General features: G+C 50.8%; 1 long non-coding RNA gene across 1 annotated transcript; it reads right to left on the bottom strand.

Annotated features, from left to right (window-relative positions):
- Positions 1 to 12240: 12240 nt before the first annotated feature.
- On the bottom strand, positions 12241 to 14132 carry LOC113616036 (uncharacterized). The gene is made up of 4 exons (XR_003431192.1): positions 14042 to 14132; positions 13292 to 13554; positions 13013 to 13155; positions 12241 to 12439 (listed from the first exon to the last, which is right to left on the bottom strand). It is a non-coding gene; the product is annotated as an uncharacterized LOC113616036 (long non-coding RNA).
- Positions 14133 to 17540: the final 3408 nt, after the last annotated feature.

Genomic DNA, 17540 nt, shown 5'->3' with positions numbered 1-17540 from the left:
CCTGTTCATTCAGAGTGGATGCCCCCAAAGGCAATTAGGCAGGGGAGGGCCCCGGGCAAGGCCGCAGGGGCAGGGGTCCAGCAGGCTTTAGTGCTGCTGCTTTGGGTGTGAAGCTGGCCTCTGTCACTAACCAGCAAGTGCTCTCCCCTCCCTAAGCCTCAGGTCCCCGCCTGTGAAGGGCCGTGGTGAGGGTAAGTAAACAGCACCGGAACCAGGCTCCAGAAAGAGAAGCTGCTCTTTTATAAACATTTATTGAAGTCTAGTTGATGTACAATGTTGTGTTAATTTCTGCTGTACAGCAAAGTGATTTGGTTAGGGTTAGGGTTATATATATATATATGTATATATATATATATATATATATTCTTTTTCATATTCTTTTCCATTATGGTTTATCATGGGATATGGAATAGAGTTCCCTGTGCTCTACAATAGGACCTTGCTGTTTATCCATCCTATATATAACAGTTTGCATCTGCTAATCGCAAACTCCCAATCCATCCCTCCTCCATATACCCTCCGCCTTAGCACCCACAAGTCTCAGAACCTGTTCTTTGCTGGACCACTATGAAACTGCCCTTTTGGCGGCTTGAACAAAGTGCCATGTACACAGGGACAAATCATGGATGAAGGAGCTGGCATTTCATTCTGAATTCAATGGAGGCCACTGGATGGCTTTAGCCAAGTGAGTAACAAGAGCCATGCCCTTTATTACAAGATGCACTTTATCTAGAAGCCTTTGGCGTCTCTGGGGCTAATAGGTCAGGGAGGCCTTTCCCTTTTCCTTGGGGACTCCGGCAGCCCTCACCCCCACAGGGTCACTGGATCTCCCGAGATGTCCAACTCCAGGGGACAACCCAGTAGAGACTCTCGTGGAACCCTGTTCTCACTGAACTGGTGACCAACTCTGTGAGAGGGTGCTGCTCTTAGCTCCATTTTACAGGTAGAAAGACTGAGGTCTCAGAAGAGTGTGAAACTCATCAACCTGCTAACCCCATGAGCTTCCCCTCCGGCACACCACCCCGGGCTGTGGTTCTAGAAGATGGCACCCAGCATCTCTGGTCTGGGCCTCCTGGCGTCCACAACTCTGCCTTGAACATGGACCAGCCTAGCCCTCCATCCTCTGTGGAGCTGGGCGGGTACCTGGTCCCACATCAGAGGAAGACCTGGTGAGCCAGGGGTCCCCTCATCACCTCAAGAGCAATCTGTTAAACACTCCTGGATGTGAACCCCATTTTTAAATTTTATTTTTTAATTTATTTTTGGCCACGCCACGCAGCTTGTGGGGTCTTAGCTCCCTGACCAGGGATCGAAGCTGCGCCCCCTGCACTGGAAGTGCAGAGTCTTAACCACTGGACCACCAGGGAGGTTCCTGAACCCCATTTTTTTTTTTTGTGGTACGCGGGCCTCTCACTGCTGTGACCCCTCCCGTTGCAGAGCACAGGCTCTGGACGCGCAGGCCCAGCGGCCATGGCCCACGGGCCCAGCCGCTCCGCGGCATGTGGGATCCTCCCGGACCGCGGCACGAACCCGTGTCCCCTGCATCGGCAGGCGGACTCCCAACCACTGCGCCACCAGGGAAGCCCAAAGCTATGCTTCATTCTTTTTTTTTTTTTTTTTTGCTGTTCGCGGGCCTCTCACTGTTGTGGCCTCTCCCATTGTGGAGCACAGGCTCCGGACGCGCAGGCTCAGCAGCTGTGGCTCACGGGCCCAGCCACTCCGCGGCATGTGGGATCTTCCCGGACCGGGGCACGAACCCATGTCCCCTGCATCGGCAGGCAGACTCTCAACCACTGCGCCACCAGGGAAGCCCTCCTGAACCCCATTTTTGACACATACTAGCTGTGTGACCTTGGCCAAGTCACTTAACCTTTTCGACCTCCCCCTTCCTCGCCTGCAAAGGCAGAATAATAAGAGCACCCCCTCGGGGCCATGGGGAGGATTAGACAAAGCGCCCTGCTTTCTGCTCCCAAAGGGTGGCCATGCAGGGTCGCCCTCTGCCGCTCCCCTGCCACCCCAATTCCAGGCCCTTCCAGGCTGACGCTGGGCACTGTGCACATCCCAGCCCACATGCCTCACATGCGGCGAGACGAAAGTCTGGGCTGGAGGAGCTGGACCCATCGCTGCCAGCAGGCGGTCGCCTTGGCCCCGGCAGCCCAGGTGAAGGGCAGGCATCGAACTGAGGGGTGACCGTCTGGATCACTGTCCTAGGAACCTCGAGGATGCCGGTGACACAATGGAGTGTGGACACTAATGCAATCGAAGGGTGATTCAATCACTTTATAGAAGTTGATCTGTCCTTTTTATTACAATTACTGTCGGCTGGGGTGTTTCGTTCCATCATGGAAAATAAACATCATTTATCATACTTGTAAAGATTAGCCCCCGACAGCTACAGCTCTTGCTTTGCATAAATGTGTATTAATGTCGGCCCTGCCCGCAGTGTGGGGAGAAGTCTATATTTCAAAAGACTGATTAGGCCCTGTCACCGGTGCTTTAAGTGATGTCTTATCATGACTGATACACCCCGACTGCAAAGCAGCAGCCGGGGATAGCGGGGGCGGCTCCAGGCAATTTATGGGGGCACCGGAATGGAAAACAGGCCTGGGAAGGTGGGCATCTGTTTCCTCCGGGCCCGAGTCCATCCCTGATGCTGGGGAACGAGGCCCTGCCCAGGAAGCAAAGGCTGCCCATGGGGGTGTCAGGGCCTGGGAGCTCAGAGCCCGCTGGCCACGGCTGGACCCAGCACAGCGCCGAGTGCCCTCCTCTGAGACCCACCAAGTTCTCTCTCCTGTCCTCCACCACAAGGCTTCTTCAGGAGCCTGATTCCCGGAGGCCTTCCCCCTTTGTCCCTGTGCCCAGGCCGGGGGCCTGGCTGCCCCTGGCCACCACTGCTGATGCCCAGGTAGGTGTCCAGCCCAGGCTTCTTTCCCAGGTTCAGCCTGGCGTCCAAGACCTCCCACCTGGACGTCCCACCATGGCACTAACCTCCTACCTTGTCCGTCCTCCCTTCCAACCCTGCATCGTGGCCAGCATGGTCCTGCTAAACAGAAACGAGGTCACAGCCCTTGGAGACTCTGCACTGCCAAGGACAATGCCCAAGGTCCTGGCATCAGGGTTTCAGGCTCTCCAGGGGCCACCCGCTGCCTCCTTCCCCTCCCACTGCTAGAGCCTCTGGCCCACCCAGCCAGCTCACACACTCCTGCTCGTGAGCCCCCTCAGGACCCCCGCACCTGCCCCGCCCCGGCCAGGAGAGGCCGTCCCTGTGAGCCCTCTGACCCCTGCCCTTCTGCCCCCGTGACATCATGAAGCAGGAATTGGGATAGAAATTGTGGAGGAAAGGCTGGTTTTACAGGGCCCATCCTCACCGCAAGTCAGAATCTGGATGCAGAAAAAACATTTATGTTGTTATTAGTTGTAGCATTTGATTTCTATTACGTTTGAAAATTCATTCAAGTTATATTGTTGCATAAGAACTAGAAGCATAAGGAGTTTATCTGTATAGTATAAGACAGTAGAATTTTTTCTTTTCTTTCAGTGAGTCTGTTCATTGCTGAGAGGGCAGGGATTTTGTCTGTCTTGTCCACCTGGAGCCTAGCACCTATCATACTGCCTGGCACGTAGTAGGTGCTCACTAATAGCTGCAAGATGAATGAACAAAGTCATGAGAAAGAGGGCATCTGTGGGGATGGGGGATGTTTGCTAAGTGAAAGGCTCATTGAGTGAATGAGCAAATAGATGAATATGAATGAATGAGGACTGCTCAGGGCAACCCACTGGGAGCATGATTCAGATGGGGCAGCAGGCCAGGGCTCCACCAGGTTCCCGTCTGCATCTAGATCTGCCCTGAACCACGAGGATGCAACTTGGGCCTGGACCTGAACTCCCTCTAGGGTCTGCGGCTGCCAAGGAGTCCCCAGACCCATCTGGTCCTCTCCATCCTGCCCTCCCTCCCACGGGGCCTCCTGTGGATTCTCAGGAAGGGTCTGAGCCTTTCCCCTCTGCCACATCCTCTTCCCCATTCTTCGTTCTTCCTTTCCCTGCCCCTCCTCCTCCTGTCTGCCTGCATAGACTACGGACATAGGCTGGAGGGGCAGCAGACATTTTGTAACCATGAGGCAACCTCAGGATGAACGCCACACTCCAGGGATGGTAGAGCAGAAACAAAAAAGGCACCTACCTCATTCATAGCATAGTAGAGCCTACAGCCAGATTTTGGACCTTATACCTCCAGATTCCATGTTCTGTGAAAAAAAACCCAAAACAAAGCAAATAAGAAAAACCATGCTTGGGGAATTCCCTGGTGGCGCAGTGGTTAAGAATCCACCAGCCAATGCAGGGGACATAGGTTCGAGCCCTGGTCCAGGAAGATCCCACATGCCGCGGAACCACTAAGTCCTTGCACCACAACTACTAAGCCTGCGCTCTAGAGCCCGCAAGCCACAACTATTGAGCCCAAGTGCTGCAACTACTGAAGTCTCTCACCTAGAGCCCGTGCTCCGCAACAAGAGAAGCCACTGCAATGAGAAGCCTGCGCGCCGCAACGAAGTGTAGCCCCCACTCACCGCAACTAGAGAAAGCCCGCGCACAGCAATGGAAACCCAGTGCAGCCAAAAATAAATAAATAAATATTTTGTAAAAAAAAAGAAAGAAAAACCCTATTTGGTTGAGCTACTGTGGTTCAGTTTCTGCTACTTGCAATGACAGCTGTCCTAACTGAAAACATAAAGCTTTGATTAGATCACTCCCTGCTCAAGAGGCAGCACACCAATGCCCATCTTCCGTTGAATGACGTCAAAATGCATCAGCCCGGAACTCAAGGCCAGAATTCTGTGGTCTGCGCCCACTGCCCTCTGTGCCCCCAGGTCAGAGGGTTTTGCTTGCTGCCACCCTTCTCATTCCTAAGTATATGTGGCTCCTTCTCCCCTCTGGAGGCTCCTCTACCCTTGCATCTCCTCCTTGGAAATCCCTCCCCGCTCCCTGCCCTCAGGGGCTGCTGAGATGTTCCTCGTGCATGCAGCGCTCGCCTCCCAACTCCGATACATACTCCCGTCCTGCACCCTCCCCAGGCAATCTGGGAGACTTGCCCTGGCACATGGCACTTGGTGTTATCTGTCTGGTCTCATCCCTTTCCCATCCTATAAGATTCTTTCTTTTCTGCACACACCCCATCCCCTAGGTCCAAGACAACACCTTATATGCATGTCGTCGGTACTCCACAGGTGTCTTGTGAATGGATGGACACAGTGATTCTTTAATAATATACTTCATATGATATGGAAACATATTTCCTGCAACACATAAATGTAATAATAAGCGTTATTTATTGGCCAGCTACTCTCTGACAAACACTGTATTAGGAACTTCGTTTGAAACAATAATAATGTTTATTTTTTCTTGTCTATACCCAAAGCATAAATGTTCTTTGTTGAATACAGGAAAGTACATTCAATCATCTCTAGTTCTATCTAAGTCTCCGCACTGGTAACACTTGGGTGAATATCTTTTCAGATATATATGGCATATTATATATAGACGAAGAGGGAGGGAGAGAAAGAGAGAAAAAGGATCACTATATAATGGACTTTTTTGGTTAATTTTTTTTAATGAGTTTTTTTTTTAATTAGTTAATTTCTTTTTTGGCTGTGTTGGGTCTCCGTTGCTGCGCGCAGGCTTTCTCTAGTTGCGGCGAGCGGGGGCTACTCTTTGTTGCGGTGCACAGGTTTCTCATTGCAGTGGCTTCTCTTGTGGAGCACAGGCTCTAGGCACGTGGGCTTCAGTAGTTGTGGCTTGTGGGCTCTAGAGTGCGCAAGCTCAGTAGTTGTGGCGCATGCGCTTAGTTGCTCTGCGGCATGTGGGATCTTCCTGGACCAGGGCTTGAACCCGTGTCCCCTGCATTGGTAGGCGGATTCTCAACCGCTGTGCCACCAGGTAAGTCCCTGGTTAATTTTTAAATTGCTGCTTGTTTTTCTACTGAGCATTTTAAATCTACTTCTCAACCTCACACGTATCCACATTTGGAAACTGAGGCTCAGACAAGTGAATTCATATGTCCAGCATCACATGGCTAGGAGAGTGGAATTTTAACACAGTTCTGTGGTACCCAAAGCCTGAGTTCTTTCCTCTTCATTCAACACACGTAACTTTACAGATTTCTGGCTCTAAGTACTCCTAAGGAAGGTAAGCCCTAGAATGCATACCACCTTTAAATGTGAATATGTGTCCACATGTGGTGCGTACATCTGTATTCACACACCTGCGTGCCTTTAGCCTGGAGTCTTCACCTGGATTCTGTGGACCTCTAAGGAGGATGCAGATGGACTCGGGTGGCTAGCAATCCTCTGAAAAAGTTGTGTGCAGAGCTTTCTGTGTATGTCTGAATGTCTCATTTTATAAGGGAGGATTTATACGTTTTGGAGATTCTTAAAGGGCCTGGGGCCCCACACAGGCCGGGAGGCACTGATGTGTCGAATGCACACGCATCCATGCCAGCTTGTCTGCTGCGTAAGCAAACTCGCTTCTACATCACCAGCATCCATAGCTGTGCTCTGTGGCCGACCCAGGCCTCCAGCCCAGCCCTTAGCCCCCACGTCCTCACTGAGGTTCTGCTCCGGGAGTTCCAGGTACAACACATCTGGTTCAGGAGGTGGATGTCCATCCAGCCTGGAAGAAGTCTCAGTGCAGGCGGTCAGGGAGCCCCAGTGGACTGGGGGCTGGGAGTTGGCGCCAGCAGGGTCTGGAGGTGGGCATGGGAAGAAGAGGCAGGTCTTGCTATGGGTGAGTCCCAGGGCTCCCCGCAGATGGAGCGCTGGCTGAGGACACATGGTCTCTGGGAAGAGGGAGGCTTTGCTTCCAGCTCTCACTGGGCCTCAGAGGGGTCGGGACACCCAGACTGGGGTCTGGGGCCTTGGCACCAACTCTGGTTCCAGCGCTAACCAACCTGATCTTGGGCAAGTCACTTCAGCCCCTGGCTTGAGTTTCCCCATCTATAAAATTAGGACCCCTGATTAGAATCAGAGCAGGACTAAAGTAGTGTACTCGAAGCCAAAGTGCCGGGGACTATGGCCTCTGGGTTGAAGTCACAGCGACGGCTGGCCAGTGGGCTTATTACTTGGTTTCTCAACACCGGCGCTGAAACCTGCTGCCCATCCTTCCCCCAGAGGTGCTGAAGGAGGAGGCCGTGGTGAGATGGGAGGAAGGAGGCCCTGAGAGAGATGCGGAAGGAGAGGCTCAGAGCTCCCAGAGGATGGAGATCACACCACGTCCTTCCCCCTGGACCCCGGCTCTCAGACTGTTGCCTGGTATTACTTTTCTAGGGCTGCCATAACCACGTACTATAAACTGGTTGTTAAAAACAACAGAAATTTATGGTCTCACAGTTCTGGAAGCTGGAAGTCCAAAATCAAGGTATCAGCAGGGCCATGCTCCCCTGAAGGCTATAGAAGCTACAAAGCCTTTTTTTTTTTTTTTTTGCCTCTTTCTAGCTTCTGTGGGTTGCTGGCCATCTTTGATGTTCCTTGGTGTGCACTGCATCACTCCAGTCTCTGCCTTTGTCTTCACATGGCCTTTATCTTTCTTCCTTTTTTTAAGGTAAGAATTGGATTTACTTAGAGAGATACACACTCCATAGACAGAATGAGGTCCGTCTCAGAAGGTGAGAGTGTCCCTGGGAGAAAAACTCCACGGACAGAGTGTGGGCCATCTCAGAAGGCAAGAGGTCATCTTAAAAGGGCACTGGTCAGTCGGCTTTGGGGCCCATCCTGCTCCAGTACGACCTCATCTTAACTAATTACATCGGGAGTGACCTTATTTCCAAATCAGGTCACATTGTGAGGTACTGGGGGTTAAGACTTCAACCGATTTGCGGGGGGGGTCACTATTCACCTACAGCGGTGTCCAGTAAATATTTGGTGATCACGTGGGTGGAGGCTCTCAGCTGTCTTTGCTGTGAGGAGATTGCCAAGGAGATAACGGTGAGCTTATTGAGACATGATTTCCAAAGAATTGCTGCTCCTGGGGAAGAAATCACACTTAACTGCGCTGGAATTATTGAATCATGGATGCAGAGTAAAACACGTGTGGATTAGGGAGGCAAAGCCACGCAAGTAGCCACAGGAGTGAACTAGATGGTGTGGACAGGTGTGTCTGAGAAATGCAGTTTAAGCTTTCAAATCTCTACAGTAAGGGAAGGCCCATGGCCTTAGCCTACATATTGGAAATCCTTTATTATGGGCTGGAAATAGCCACTCCCTAGGCAGAGAAGAGGCAGAAAATACAAATGCTCTGAGGAGAGAGAATATAGGTGTAAGTGTAAACAGGTGTTCCTTTCTCTAAGCTGACCAGGGCTTTAAAGGCATTAAAGGGAAAGAAGAATGCCTCAGAGCAGGGCTGTCCAATGGAACTTTTTGCAATGACGAAAATTTCCATATCTTTGCCATCCAATACAGTAGCCATTGCCCTGTGTTGTTATCAAGCACTTGAAGTGTGACTAACCTGACTGGGTCACGGAGACTTTTCTTTTCATTAATTTAATTTAAATATGCATAACCACATGGAGTAGTGGCTACCATTCTGGGCACAGCAGCCTTAGAGGAGCCCAGAAAGATCAAGCCTGTGACCCCTGCATCCCTGCTCTGTCAAGGCTGGAGGTGGTGGGGGTTGGATACACCCTTAGGGAGGAAACAGCTGGGGTTGGGGGCTGAAGAAGCGGTGGCAGAAAGGGCCTCTCCTTCTGGAGTGGCTGCTGTGTTAGAACTCAAATAAGCAGCGGAGACCAGGGTTCACCCCAGCAGAGGAAGCAGAAGGCAAAGAAGTAGGTCTTTCGGGTTTTCAAAACAAGTAGGTAGATCCTCAGTCTGAAGAAGATACAGGGGTCCAGAAGGCTGGAATACTGGGGAAAGAAATCAGGGAAGAGGCAGTGGATGGGCTAGTGAGAGCAGTGTGGGGGCAAAACAGCTGGGCTTGTGTGAAACCGATAACAAGAGCAGACGGACCCTGGTGACCCCACCTGGACTGCATATGTGGCGGGATAATATTTTAACTAGAACCAAGAGTGTTAGCTTCCTATGGCTGCTGTAACAAATCACTACCTACTTGGTGGCTTAAACAACACAGATTTATTTATTATCTTACAGCTCTTAGGTTAGAAGTCAACCTGGATCTCACGGGGCTAAAATCGGGGTGTTGGCAGGGCTGTATTCCTTCTGGGGGCTCCAGAGGAGAATCTGTTTTCTTGCCTTTCTTCCACTGGTCGCCTACACTCTTTGGTTCATGGGCCCTTCCTCCTTCTTCCAAGTCCACCACTAAAACCTCTGCTCCTGTCCTCATGTCTCCTTCTGACTCTGATCCTCCTACCTCCATCTTACAAGAACCCTAATGATTGCACTGGGACAACCCAGATGACCCAGGATAATCCCCCTGTCTCTCAAAACCCTTAACCTAATCACACGGCAAAGGCCCCTTTGCTTAAGGCAACCTATTCACAGGTTCTGGGGGTTGGGACATGAACATCTTTGGGGGGTTATTATTCAGCCTCTCACGTTCTCTATTCCCAATCCATCCCATTTCTCATTCTCCATCCCACTGTCACCCCTGGTCTTCCCCTAGTCAGTTTGCATTTGTTGCCTCAGAGCAGGACAGCAGGACAGTAGAGAAAATAGAGTCATTTCTTGCTTTTTAAGTTTCAAAAGTGCAGCCTTGAGGGGATGGACGCCAGGCCAGGGAGCGAAAAACCAACAAGAAACAGGGTGGCATCAAAGAAAAATCCCTGAGGAGAGGGCCTCCTGCCCTGCTCTGCTTGGCTGAGCAAGGATGCATGTTAGACACTAGGTTGTTTTTGAAGGTCAAGAGCAGAGGAAACTTGTGTCTGTAGCAGTCAGGATAGGTAGGCCTTGCTGCAGTAACAAACAAGGCCAAATCTCCTTGGCTTAACAAAATAAGGTTAATGTCTCACGGTCACTCCACATCCATCATGGGTAGACTGGGAGCTCTCTTCTCAGGACCCAGGACCCAGGCTGGGGATCCTGCCCACAGCTTCTCGCTCCAAGACTCAGGCTGATGGAGCAGTCACCATCACACTAATGTCCACGACAGAGGAAAAGAGAAGTACAGCCAATTGCAGTCTGGCTCTCAAAGCTTCTGCCAGGTGGTACCACTTGTCACTTCTCAATTTTCATTGGTTAAAGCATGTCAGAGTCCACATCTAATTCAAGGGGGCAGAGGAGTGCCTGGAAGGAGACCTGGGGATGCTTGGTGATCAGAGCTGATGACCACAGGGTTCCCCTTCCCAGGCAGAATTCCTAGGAGGTGGCCAGACCCCAGGGAAGTGGCCGCTGCATGGGCAGATGGGCCTGAGTCTGCAGAGGTTCCCTGAGCCCAGGCTCAAGGGAGCAGTGGTGCTTCCTGGTGTTGGAGAGGGGATTTGAAGACATGGGCCAGCCTGGCAACCCAACAGCAGCCAGAATTAAGATGTCCCTGTGATTCCAGAGTGGGATGCTTGTGACTTCAAGCCCTCAGGAAAGAAATAGGGTATTCTGAATGGACTGAACCTAAGTTTACACCAGCAGTGCAGTAGGGGCTCCAAACAGAAATTAAATTTAGATATAGGAAGGCAACATTCACACCATCCATGAATAGAAACCAAAGGCTGAAGTTATGGGACGTGCAGGTAACGTGACTGACTCAGGTCCACATACCACGAGACACGCCAGTAACTCTTACAGTGAATCTTCACTTAATCACTTCTTTTTGCCATTTAAAAAAACTATCCTTAGTGACTAGAACTTTTAGCAATGATTTAACTCATCTAAAATTCAAATACACATGCTTGTCGACATGCAAACGTATTTTCATTGACTAACTACTGAAACTGAGGGAAAGAGCTATCTCTCAGCCTCACTTTGAATGCTTTGGGCAGTCTTCACCAGAGAAGGAAGTGAAAGAAGGGGAAGTTGATGAGTCGTTGAACTTCCAGAATGTGCCAGAGACTGTACTGGTTATCTTGAGACCTTGACCCATGTGAGGCTTAAGAGATTCAGGAACTTGCCCCGAGCCGCTCAGCTGCTGGGCTAAAGCCAAGACTCCACCGTGTTGGGCTGGCTCCTCCTCAGCCTCTACCCCCCATTGGCTCTGCCCCCACGCCAGCTGCCACGTGGATGAACTTGACTGGCTAAGGGCCCTCAGCCCCCAGGTTCCCCAGTGCCAGGGGTCAGAGCAGAAGGCCCTCACAGAGCTGTCGGGGAGAGGACCATGGCGGGGAGACCAGGCTGTGCATTTTGTCAGGGAGACCGCAGAAGGGACGTTATGTCCTCCTCGGCACATCATGTCAGGAGGTACATGATGTCAGCTGGTCCCATTGATGGTGACGCTCATTTTGATAACTTGGTTAAGAGGGTAGCCTCCAGATTGGTTCATAATAAAGTTTCTATTTTCCCCTTTGAAATTAATAAGTGGCTTTCTTTAAAAAATACAGGACATATTTCTCTAACAAATTCAAATAAGAAAACAAAGTCACCTACCCCAATTCTGTGTCTCAAAGGTAACTCTTACCAATTTGGCTAAGAGTTGCATCTCTTAAGAGATGCATTTGCATCCATATTTTCCCCAGAGTTTTCCCCAATATGTATACCTATTTTTAAATAAAAGAGAGTAGAATCATCTGACACAAATTGTTTTTGCAACTTAGCTATTTCACCTAACAACATAAACCCATACTATTATTTATTGTTCATCATTGTTTTAATTTGTTTAAAATTATGATTAGTGAATTTACAATAGCCAAGACATGGGAACAACTTAAATGTCCATGGACAGAGAAATGGATAAAGAAGATGTGGTACATATATACAATGGAATATAACCCAGCCATAAGAAAGAATGAAATAATGCCATTTGCAGCAACATGGATGGACCTAGAGATGATCATACTAATGAAGTAAGCCAGACAGAGAAAGACAAATACTATATGATATCACTTATATGTGGAATCTAAAATATAGCGCAAATGAACTTATCTACAAAACAGAAACAGACACACAGACATACAGAACAGACTTGTGGTTGCCAAGGGGGAAGGGGTGGGGGAAGCTTGGACTGGGAGTTTGGGATTAGCGGATGCAAACTATTATATACAGAATGGATAAACAACAAAATCTGACTGTAGAGCACAGGGAACTATACTCAATATCCTGTGATAAACCATAATGGAAAAGAACGTGAAAAAGAATGTATATATGTGTATAACTGAATCACTGTGATGTACAGCAGAAATTAACACAACATTGTAAATCAACTAAACTTCCGTAAAATAAAATAATTATGACTAGTGAGAGTGAAATTATAAACTATCAACATTTCTCCTAGGAGGGCCCAGTCTGTTTCACAACTGTCAGCTGGTCTTCTCCTCACTGTGTTTGGGTGCTCCCGGCATGGGGCCAATGACCTAGTGGTAAAGGACACACAAAAGAGAAGGGGTGTTTGGGACCTTCGAGGAACGGAGAGTGCTGGGCATTCTGGGGCTGGGGTTAGTGATGCTAGCAAGAGCTGGGGCTGGGACAGGTGACGGGTCTGGTTTGCAGGCCAAGAGATTGGACCTTGTTCTGCAGCATGAGAGGGCTCTGTGCTTGGGACCTGCCTGGGTGGACGCGACTTCTAGAAAGATCTGTGAGCATCCTCTGGAGAAGGGTGAGGCCCAGAGGGGGCCCTGGCCAGTGCAGAGTTAGCTGGTTTAGGCAGCAAGCCAGGAGGCCAGGAGAGGCTTCCTAAGCCCCTTCCATTTGAGGGAAGTTCTGGAGAATTCCAGAAAACTGGCCACTAGAGACGGGGCTGGACTCCTGCCCTAATGGGCAGCTTTCATTACCATTATCCCCATTAGTGCTTTATTGTATTAGTTAGAGCTAATTTACATTTTACTGAAGCATTGAAAACAGACTGCAGATGTTTGGAAACAGATGTTATCCTAATGTTAAGGCAAAACCATGAATATTTATGATGATTATTGCCCGGATCAAATTACCTTGCTTAAACAAGGAGACATGTTCTTGCAACTTTTGCCGGCTGGGAACCCAGAGAGGGAAGACAGGAAAGTCCTGATGAACTTTTGGGCACGCTTCAATTTTCCTTCACGTGGGATCCATTTTTTTCTGCCTTCCCATGGACCTGGGAACAGAGATTGGTTGTTAGGGAATCAACTGAGGGATTTTCCTGCTGCTCGTATTAATTGGCCAAGTCAGGATTTTCCATGTGGCTTTTCCCATCCTCTCCTTGGAAAAAGGTCTACCAAGCCAGCTCTCACCTGAGCAGCAGTGGTCACTTCTCAGGCTGCAGCGGGATGCCAGGCTTCCTGGTCCTTCTCCTACCCACCAGCCCGGGGCCCCAGAGCCACCAGGGGCCAGGTTGGACCACAGAGGCAAGTGGAGTTTGCCAGGCTGGAGGCTGACCCACTGTCCAAGCAATCATAGCTCGCTTTTCTCCAGGCTGGCCATCCTGACTGAAACGCCAGACAGAGAGCTGTCCCTCTGCAGTCTTCAAGAAACTCCTTCTCACGTCAGGGCGATCCTTCGGGGAAGCGGGAGGAAGCTTTGTGGAGCGTGATGCGTAGCTGGGGCTCTCCCAACCCCCTCTGGGTCCTTCCACCATCTGCGTGCCCTCCTCTGCCCCCCCTCATACTTTTGCATTTACACACAGCTCCCGCAGCTCTTCCTGGGAGGAGTGACTGACCTCGCCTCCGTGGAGTCCACGGCCCCAGCCCAGAGAATCGAAGCACCTGGGAGCTGCTGCCCTCCCCTGCCCTCCCACCCTTAGCCGGTGCCTGGAGTGAAAGCTCAGCTCTTTGGCCTCAGGTGGGGCCCCTCTTGAGGTCAATCTGAAGCTCCACCCTGTCTCGGCCCCCTCCCCTTTCTTTCTTCCTTGTTCAGTTTTCCCACTGGCTTCTAATGCGAGCAGGTCCTCAATAAATCTCCCGCTCAGGGGCCCTTGTCCCAGGACCTGCTTCTGGGGAGCCCCACGTAAGACCCCTGGGGTCCCTTCTGTGCCGGCACCATACCCAGCAACGGGATGAAAATGATGAAGGGACAGATCCCGTGCATGAGGAGCTTTAGGGAGTGGTGGAGACAGATGGGGAGCAGATTCCTGGGGCTGAGTGGCAGGCACAGAGGGAAGGGCACTTCTAGCCTGGGGAGGCGATTAGCCAAGTTGTGGGGAGGGCGTTAACCGCCAGCCACACCTGCTGGGACTTTTGAGCGCCCCCTGCCGGCCACACACGGGGCCAGGGACTGTCATCTCGTTTCATCCTCAGAGTAGCCCTGCAAGGTGGATGTCATCAGCCCTGTTTCCCCGCTAAAAACACTGAACCTCGGAGACGTGGAGTGACGCACAGAGGGCCGTTTATCCATTTAACAAACTTTTATCCAGAAGAACCTCCTAGGGCGTGGGGGTCTGTCCTGGGTGAGCCGATGGGAAGATAGCTGTTAATATAGATGATAAATATGGAAAAATAGAACAAATATATCATCCCAAGCTGTGATGAGTGGAAACACATAGGATGCTAGGAAAATCCCTGGTGGGGAAAGGCCTGGGGAGGTGACATCAGGGCTGAGAGTGAAGATGGGCAGGCGTCCCCAGTGAAGAAAGGGAGCCCTCGGCAGGGGGGCAGCAGGTGCAAAGGCCCTGGGAGCAGGTGACTGGAGAGGGTGGGGGGTCAGGAGCTGGAAGGACCGGGAGGGGCCTGATCACGCGGGGCCTCCTCATGACACCGTGAGCTTGGCCTCATGCTGAGAACCCCGGGCAGCCTTCGGATGGGAGTCCTCACACTGTAAGGGGCAGGGGCAGGCTTGACTTTCAGAGCCTGGGCTCCATTTAGTATTTTGTGCCTCTAAGGACAAGGCTCTGGGGGCAGATCCTGGGCTGGTTTGAAGACAGGAAAGAGAGCCTGAGGGTGTCCCGGGCCTGGTCAGCACAGCCGGCTCACTCCACATGGGCACCTGGACAAAAATCAGCAGAGGGTGGGACACCTCAATTCCCCAAGAGCAGTAGTTTTCAAACTTGAGTCTCTGGGTATGGGTGGAGAATTTGGCTTTCTAAGTCCCAGAGGATGGTCTGGGAGCACACTGTCCTGGGCCACCCCTGAGCTTGCCCCGGGGGACCCAGCCTTACAGTGGAGTCCTGAGCACAGCAGCGCCCCCGGGAGAAGGCAGATTCTTTGCTGGAATCAGTATCAGTCAGGGCTCAACCCAGAAGCAGAACCATGGGAGATATGTATGTAAATTACAGGATTTATTACAGGGAGTCAGCTTACTCCATCATGGGGACTGACTAAGCAGGTCAAAGTCCAGAGGCCGGAGGTCAGGAAGGGCCAATGAGGAGCAGGCTGGACCCCACGGCCACCAGCAGAGGTTGTGGTCCCAGGCAGCAGTCAGGACGGAGGACCCAGGGCAAAGGAGAGCAAGTGGAGCCCCCACTGTGGTTTGGAGTCTCTGCTGGGTGCCACTTAGGTCCTCCCAAAGGGCTTCTAACTGGTTAAGTCAGGCCCACCCAGGAATTTCCCCCTTTGGATTATTTGAGGCCAGCTGATGATGGACTTTAACCGCCTCTGCAGGATTCCCTCCCCCAGCAGCTAGACAGGGGGAAGGTGTGTATATGCTACAAAGTGGCCACGACCCCTTCCATACCCCAAGAGGACAGCCCTTGTGGCCCAGTGTGATGGGAAGCAAACTGGAAGTGGCATTCTGGGGACTGTGGTCCAGCCTGGCCGCGCTGACCTGGCACAGAGACTGCACAGTGCGGGCCGAGTGTCCCCGCCCTCGGAGGCTCAGATCAGACCCTGTCTGACGCACACATTCTGATACCTGCACCATCTCTTGTTCGGTCCCCCATTCTTTGGGATGCGCGTACCGCCCTGGCCTCGTGTGTTATAAAACAGCTTCCAAGGTGGCAAGTCTTTGTTCCCAAGGGTGGAGCCCAGGCTGCAAAACGTTAGCAAGTGAGACTGAGGCAGGGAGATGCCCAGAGCACGTGGAAGGGAGAAAGTCTGCACCCATCCAAGCCGGGGCACGGCGTCGCGAGGTTTCCTGCCTGGACGATGAAGTGTGGGAATGCATGATCCTTATGGACAGGAGACAGGATTCTTGGAGCCTCCAAATTAAAAACAGCTGGTTGGATCCCCAGGAACGGGAATCACAGTGGCGCTGGTCTGCTCCATGCAGCACCTGGCACTAAAGAAAATGGACCCCTGGTTCCAACACAGTGGACATTTATTTCCAACCTAGAACGGGCTACCCAGCCAAACGATGATTTAAATGTGACAGTAGAATAGAATTATCTTCAGCCCCCAAAACCTCAGAAAATCCACTTCCCAGCCACCCTTCCTGAGGAAACTACCTGAGGATGTGCTTTAGGGTCTAGACTGAGAATGAGGAGGCTGTGGGGTCTCAAGGCAGGGGGAGGGGCATGGGAGCCCCGGGTGGGAGGACACCAGTTGGATGCCCGGTCCAGGTAGAAAGGCACTGTTAGAACTGGGCTTGGGGTTTGAAAAAAACCTATTACTGGGGATGTCCCTGGTGGCGCAGTGGTGAAGACTCTGCGCTCCCAATGCAGGGGGCCTGGGTTCGATCCCTGGTCAGGGAACTAGATCCCACATGTGTTCCACAACTAAGGAGCCCATGTGCCACAAGTAAGGAGCCTGCCTGCCGCAACTAAGACCCAGTGCAACCAAATAAACAAACAAATATTAAAAAAACAAACAAACTATTACTGACATGCGTCAGGCCTGTGGAGCATTTGAAAAGAGAAACCAGCAAGAAGCCCCTAGAAAATTAAGCTGGTGAAAAAATTTGTTGGTTATTAAAGAAGAAGAAAAGATGTTCAGGGAAAAGAAACAAAAAACATGCTCTGCCGCAAACACTATTTATATGGTTACAACGATGGAAATAAATACTGTTGATTAACTTGGAGTCATGATATAATTATATTCACGGGGTGGGGAAGGCACATGCACGAGGGTTGGGAGAGCTACAGACTCAGCTACCCAACAGGAAATGAACACGTAACACCAGGATGGATCAATCAATAAGATAGAAGCATCTTATTAACAAGAAGGTGACCAGTGCCTGAATAAAAAGCTCAGAGAGTCCAAAGCAGTTGGGCTGGGGGTTAGGGGGCAGCTGGGCAAGCCTTTTAGTAACAGCTGATTCCAAAACTGTCTGTATATACAATCTGGGGGAAAGATAAAAGGAATTTTAAAACGGTGAAATTCATTGAAATTCAAAAACTGGGGAAAATAAAAAGTTAGGAACCCTTTTTGTGGGAGGCCTGCCATGACAACATCTGACCATGCCAAACGCCACCTCCCCACCCCAATACAGTTCTGCCAGGATACGCTTCTAGTGTCTGGGAAAACAGACTGACATTTGAGCAGAGCTCTGTGGGAGAAGCCTGCCAGCTCTAGCTAAGGAAAAAAACATTTTTTTTTCAATTCATTTTATTGAGGTATAGTTAATTTATAATGTTGTGTTAGTTTCTGGTATACAGCAGAGTGACTCAGTTAT

The sequence above is a fragment of the Aethalodelphis obliquidens genome, unplaced genomic scaffold (genome assembly GCF_003676395.1).
Source record: "Aethalodelphis obliquidens isolate GAN/ISIS:26980383/991018 unplaced genomic scaffold, ASM367639v1 scaffold129, whole genome shotgun sequence".
Taxonomy (NCBI): domain Eukaryota; kingdom Metazoa; phylum Chordata; class Mammalia; order Artiodactyla; family Delphinidae; genus Aethalodelphis; species Aethalodelphis obliquidens.
The sequence above is the reverse complement of the archived record's forward strand: the minus strand, read 5'-3'. Positions and strand labels throughout refer to the sequence as shown.